This window comes from Desmodus rotundus, chromosome 7 (assembly GCF_022682495.2).
Source record: "Desmodus rotundus isolate HL8 chromosome 7, HLdesRot8A.1, whole genome shotgun sequence".
In the NCBI taxonomy this organism is placed as follows: domain Eukaryota; kingdom Metazoa; phylum Chordata; class Mammalia; order Chiroptera; family Phyllostomidae; genus Desmodus; species Desmodus rotundus.
The window spans coordinates 105602357-105609860 of NC_071393.1; the positions used below are offsets into that span (position 1 = coordinate 105602357).

The 7504-nt window shown below is 31.7% G+C and overlaps 1 pseudogene; it reads left to right on the top strand.

The window, feature by feature from the left end:
* The first annotated feature begins 1225 nt into the window (after positions 1-1225).
* LOC128781457 (U2 spliceosomal RNA) lies at positions 1226-1406 on the top strand (annotated as a pseudogene).
* Positions 1407-7504: the final 6098 nt, after the last annotated feature.

The window sequence follows — 7504 nt, forward strand, 5'->3', positions numbered from 1 at the left end:
CAGTTAGCTCCTAGCATGTGTCCTATCATTTTCCTACAGTAAAAGAACTCTCATGATTAGCTGTGCAGAGTGCTTCCCTTGCAGCTAACTGTGGCCATTTGCTTTGGCCAATGACATGTATATGGTAGTGTTGTATGGAAACTTCCGGGAAGACACCTTAAAAAGGAAAGGAAAACAATGTCCCTTCCCTTTATCCTGTGGGTTAAATGAGAATATGATGAAGGAGCTCTGGCTTGATTAGGAGGCAAAAAACCTAGGAAATGATGGCGTAGGAAACAGTACCACCAATCCATGGACCTGCCATACCAACCCTAGAATAAATACCTAAATCCAGACATTTTTTACATGGCACAGAAGTAAATGTGTATCTTGTTAAACCACTGTTGTTACAATTTCTGGAGAAGGGATGCAAGACTTTTGTACTAAACTACCAATATCAGCCAAGAGATAAAACTCAATGATGAGAAAGAGAGCAAATTAGAAATGTAGGTCTTAGGAAAAGTATAAAATAGAGGATGTAAAATGAAGGTAGCAACTGGTTCTGAATGAGTCATATTAGACGGAGACAGTATCTGTTCATTAAGTTTTTGTATTAAACTAGTTTATATATGTAAAATACTTAGAATAGCATCAGACATGTTGAACACCATATGTATTAGTTGTTATCATTATTATTAGTAGAAAATAAAACACTTTGAAACTTGTAAAAAAGAGGCCACTGCAAGTGATTTAATGTCAAATAAAAGGGAGGCCACGGAAGGATCAACTCTAGAATTTGTGGCTGTTAAATACCTTAAGAATATAAAAAAAGAGTCATATTTTAATTAACCAATGATTAGCACATTAGAAAAATAATTATTATACTTCAAAATAATGTATCTAAAATTTGCAGAGTGTACCAGTCAATGGTTTTGGTTACAAATTTACCACAATCAATTTAAACAAAAAGAGAATTTATAGAATACTGAAAAGCTTGCATAATCAACAGGAAGGTTGGAAAACCAGGCTCATAAAATGAGTAATTATCAGAGGAAGGTGGATGGGCAGAATCATAGTGTAATGGCACAAGAACATCCGAGTTAGGGTGTCGGTGCCTTGCTGCTACATGGGTGCTACCGGGCCCTGGATGTTCCTGTTGCCATCAGAATGAATTCTAACCATTCCTGCTTCTTTGCTTCCCATGCCTTTTTTTTTTTTTAATTTTTTTTTAAAACACTGAAAGACCATCGCTTCTTGGCCTTTTGGCTAAGATCAAGTGTAAACACGGAAAGACCCAGGAAAAAGATGGCCAACTAATGCTGCTTGCCAAAATTTTAGTTATGAGAGTTTTAAAAAAGTATCTGTATTTTTCTATTCAGTAGCTAATGGGCCTTTTCATTTTTTTAAGACCCTAGAGTTCAGCATCTGAGGTGGTTGGTTGATGTGATTGCATTAAGAAAGCTTAGTATAATCCTCCTTCCCACCCCAATCTGACTCCCCCTAGAGACACATTAATTTCTCTAGTTACCTGTCAGAAACACATCATTGTACTTTGTGGAGAATGGGAGAAGGTACTCTCCCAAAGGGGTTTATAGTCTATTAAGAAACAGAAAATACAAAATATGACAAAAGTAGCCAAATGACCACGAAATGGTAAATACCAAAAAAGCAGGGAAGACAAGAGTACATGGAAAGGATTTGCCTTTTGGTCAGAGAAGCTTCAGAAAAGATGTCTTCAAGGTTCATCCATGTGGTAGCACATTTTAGAATTTCCTTCCAAGACTGAATAACATTCCAATGTATGTATATACCACATTTTGCATATCCATTCATTCACTGAGGAACACTTGTTTTGCTTTCACCAATTGACTACTATGAATAATCTTGATATGAACATTGGTGTACAAAAATCTGAGTCCCTGCTTTCAATTCTTTTGAGTATATACCAAGAAGTAGAATTTCTAGGTCATATGGTAATTCTACATTTAAATTTTTGAGGAACCATCATACCATTTTCAACATCTAATTAGAACCTTTTCAAAGGTTCTAATTCAGGTACATTTTTATACGTTAAAATGTTTTATTAATTATTTTAAAATAATATACAATCTTTTAAAAACAAACATTGAAATGATCATCCAAAATACCACAGTGCTAATACAACTATCATTTTCTAAAGTCCAAAATTTTCTCATTTATGTTTTATAAAATTGTAATATTTTATACAATTTATTTTTTTCACATTATACATCTAAGCATTTTCCATATTATAAAGCCAATATAATCATTTCAATGTTTGTATTATATTCAGTCAAAGGGAAATACTATTATCTTCTTTATCATTGAAACTTTTTAAAATATGCAATGAACACACATGCATAAATCCTTTTTCTTCTGTTGTATAGTTTCCATAGGAAGGTATTAATAAGTTAAGAGGTATGCATATTTTTACAGAGTTGCTAATAAATATCACTAAATTTCTTTCCAAAGGAGATCGTATAGATTTGTATTATCACAGCATTCTCACCAGAGGAACCCACGATGAGAGGAACCGTTATTCTTCTGTGCGCCACTAAGTCTGAACAAATTGCCTATCACCTAATAAACACACAATACATGTTTACTAATTGAATTCATGAATGAATAAATGAGAATGTCATTTAATTGAATCCTCACTATTACTGACTCTTGTTTTGTTCAAACCGGAAGATCCATAAAAAAGAAAAAAGAATCTTCTTGCCAGAGTAAAGGTGTTTCTTGGTATTTAAACATTTTCCTATACATTGCCAAGTGTAATGTAATTTCATTCAATTATAACCTTTCTTCTAAGCATAAAATTTTATTGTGGAACCACTTCCCTAACTTGCCACATTTTGTGGTACCAGAGACATAAGCTCTACTTAGCATTTATGTATAAGCAAATGAAATAGTGTCAACCATACTCAACTCATCATACTGAAGTATAATTGGTTGTTTTCTTTATTTTGTTCTTTTTTTCTTGTGAATTTTCTATCCATTAAACTACTAGTTCTTTGACATTGATTTTTTTTTCACCTTTTTACCTGCTAAACTAACTAGTACAAAATATTTTGCACATAGTAGGCATCAATAAATACTTTGTTGTATTTATCGTGCTATATATTTATTTTGTTTGATCTAATTGAGAATAATTTTCAAGAATCATGATAAAATAAATTATATATTCATTTAAAAATATACAAGGATGCTCTCTTTATGTTAAAGTAGTAGAATAAAATTACCAGATTAAAGGGAAGCTTTAAACTTTCCTGATATTCAATGTAGTGTTCAATTTCTTTTCGCAGGCTGTAAATGATGGGAATGTTACTAGAACTGTCAAATTCTCCCCAAAGCAATCTTCAAGCTAATCAACATAGACAATCATTCTTTTCATTCTATAGCAATAAGAAAAATTTAAGTAGTATCTTTTGATTGGAGCTGTCTTGAAAATGCTTACTTGGAGGCCTTATTTTAAAATTCAACTAGTCTGAAATATTAAATGTGATTTGTCACACAGGCTAAAGAAAGAATGAAGCATTTGGTACATTTTTCTTAATTGTTTCTGATTGCTGCCTGAGTAGCCCCAGCACTTCTCCATCTTCAAAATCATCTTCGAGGGCTTCAACATCTTTGACCACTACTTTTAATCAAAGAGGCTAAGCATAAAATAATCTGACTATTATGAGGCAGAAATCTTAACAATACTGGCTTTAACACGTTTATTTAATTGACCTGAAAAAGAGAGCTCTCAGAAAGTAAATACTTGGTATTTAACGAATTCTGATTAAGATGACATATTGCATGATGTTAATGCTAACAGAAATCACTGTTCCAGGTAAAGGGGTCAATACAGAAGATGGCAGATTCAGCTGTCCAATAATAATTATGATTCGTTTAGGTCTACTTAACAATAAAATAAAGCTTACTCATGTTTAAAGTATGGTTACTTAGAAAACTTATGCACCTGAAAAAACTGCGCAAACATATTATAACCAGTGTTTATTTCTACCCATACCATAATGTATTTAACATAAAAAATAACGCAACAGCCTTGACTGGTGTGGCTCAGTTGGTTGGGTGTCATCTCACAAAGTGAAAGGTTACTGCTTTGATTCCCAGGCAAGGAACAAGTCTGGGGTGGTCCCCAGACAGGGCACGTAGGAGAGGCAACAATCAACGTTTCTCTCTCACATCAATGTTTCTCTCCCTGTCTTTCCTCCTCCCTTTCCCTCTCTCTAAAAATAAATAAAATCTTAAAATAATGATAATAAAACTGCAGAAATGTAGTTTTATGGAAATTTAGAGATGCAGCCCAATCTCTTTATTAAACTGAGGGAGAAACTGAAGTCTGGAGAATTCAAGTGACTTACCCAATGTCAAATTATCAAGTTTCTTGTGGACAGTGAATTATAACTCAGATCTTATTATTTCTGATTAAATATGCTTTCTATTGTACTATGAAAATCATTCTTTTTTTCCTTCATAATAATAGCACTATTTTCTTAAATTTCAACTATTTTAATCTGGAGTAAAGTTCCCATGTCCATTTATCCAAAAAAGAAGAAATCAGCTATTGGGTTCCTCCTTTGATAAGGAGTGAGGAAAATATTGGTCTAGTAAATGGAGATTATGAAAAGAGGACAAGTATTTCAGAGCATTCTCAGGTAGGGCTGCTTTTGTTTCTGAACAGAATGAGTCAATCTCTTTGGGAGGGTAAGGGATGGGATATGGGAACTATAATCAAAAGGAGGGGAAAATTCCCTTGGCTCCCTTCTTGTTAAAGATTGTATACTGTCTCATAAAATAAACACTTTATTCTATGCATCAGAAGAAAAAGGAATAAAAATTCTTTCTTGAAGAATCCACATCACATTCAGGTTAGTATTTTTTAAGGTGTACTATATTTTTAATGAAAATGTATGCCAGGTAAAGGAGACATACATAAATGAAATATTTTTTTATAGAGTAAATATAACTTTTAGGTTTTCATAGGCCAGTGTTCTAGCCCAGGGTATTCTGGGGTATACCAATGATACAGGAACAAGTTGCCCAGGGGTACTGAATTATGGAATTCAGAGTATATGCTTCTAAACTAACAGGGTCATTCAGAATAAAAATAATTGATTTTTTCAGTAGATAGTATGAGTATTTATTTTGTTATGTATTAGGAAGGGCATTTACAACCTTAAGAGAAAGTTTGTCTTTAAAATTTTATTCAGTACTGTTGCCAGGAGAAAAGTTATGTAGGAAAAAATATCCATAGGCTAGTTTTATATAAAAACCAAAATTAAAAACATCCATAGTTTGTTTCTTAATATATGGTTACCTCTACAAGTAAATGCATCTCTTTCTTGCAGGCCACTCTTTACTGGTATATACATTTTCTATTAATTAAGTCTTTTAGAAGGAAAATTTCTATGTAAAAACATGAATCTGATATTTGGCTTGAAACTCGTAAATAACAGAATCTTTTAAATTCAGTAGGATTAATAATTATTATAACATTAATCTCTATACATTGGTTTTCATTTAAACTAGGAGCCTATAAAGTCTCTCTGGTAAAAATGTTTAATTACTTGCATAAACTTTATTAAAACTTGATGTACTTTAAAGTTATATTGCTAAAGATAAGGCACATATGAAAATTGCTTCCTGTAATGCTTAGTCTTTGCTGGTTCAATAAAATAGGATTGCCACGTATTTTATTTTGCATATTATGCATAACATATACTTTCTAAATGTACAAGTATTTTACATTTATATATCTGTATAAGTACCTTAATATATGTATATTTTACATATGCTATACTAAAAGTTAGGATTTTATATGGATTACAGAGAAATCCTAATAATCTTGAGAATATATAAATTCTGTAAATGCTTTAATTTAATATAAGATAAACTAACTTTAAGAATTCCTATTGCTAAAGCACTGAAGTGATCCAGATTCTAAGCAGTCTCTGATTGTAAGAGCCCAAAATTTACTGGTATATCAAATAACATTATAATTTTCAACTCTAATATAACACTAAAAAATATTATAGCATTTGCCTATGAAAGCATCAACAGTATAGTTATTTACTCATAGAAAGTAGCAACTGTATTTTCTAAATTATTTTCTTGATAAAGGTATTATAAAAATCCACTATGCCATTTTTCTGGTTATAAGCAGCTTGGTGTATTTGGGGGGATAGGGAGTAAAACGGATATTTTTGATTGTCAATTTAATTATGCTTGTTTCATAGTTTATGATTTAAGTACTATAAAAGCAACACATATTGTTAAAAATATAATAACAGAACAAAAGTAAAGGTAAAATTTCCCTTTCCCATCAAACCCTAGTTAAATCATTGACTTCTCTCATAGTTCCATATGCATCCTTCAAAAATAAGCATATATAAAGCATGACTGCTCATGCATACATCTAGTTTTTACATAAGATCATACTATACAAACTAATTTTTAGATATTTTACTTAAGGCGGACATGCTTGTATAGCAGTATGTGTAAATGTACCTCCTTTTTTTTTAACCCAATTTATTTAACCTGTTCCTTACTGGAAAAGGTTTTGTGTTTTGCTATTATAAATGTTCTAAGTACATCTTTGTACGAATAGAGTATTGCTGCATATTAGGCGAGATATTTGTCAAGGTGAGACATCTCAAAAGTATACTCCTAGAGATGAATTTTCTCTGTCAAGGAGAACTGCATTTTAAATTTTTAGAGTCAAGCTAAGTTTTAAAATGTGCAAAACACCATCCCAACAACAATGGATATTGTTCATATTGTTATTTGTATTTTATGTATAAATTTTATTTACCAAATGTGGTTTCATTTTCCCTAAATATTTACCTGTAACCTGCAGCTCTCATATGTTTAAAATATATTAACCTGAATAGGGCATCATGCAATGTAAGCTGTAGGAATTCTAACCAGTGTGGACTTTTCCATTTAACAGCAATAGTATCCTGAGTCTGCAGATTGTGAGAGGGTAAACTTTTCTCTACATTTTTCTCTACATTTCTCTACATTGTAGAGTAAGTAAACTTTTCTCTACATTTAGGCAAATTACACCTAACCCTCTTCCACCCCCACGTTCCTTTTAATTACTAATTCAAACAGAAATTTTATCAACTCGTTCATTGCATTTCCTTATATATTCATTCTCTCAGAAAGTGAAGATAATGTTCACAAGATTCTAAACAATAGGGATATTTATAAACAAAGAAATTAGTAGGCAAATGCCAGGAAAAGGACACCTATTTTAGGTTACGAACTCCACCTCTAGCTTTAGAAATTTATATACTAATAACATATCACATCCTTGATAACACTATCAATAGAAGAGGTTAACTGATGTTCCAAACTTAGTATAGGATACTGGGGATAAAGACTATGAAATGTGCATAGTTAACTCTTAATTATGTGTGCAAATAAAGGGGAATCATTGTAATTAATTCAGATCTGTGCGTAACTAATTTTGATAAAGAGTCAAATTGTAAATATT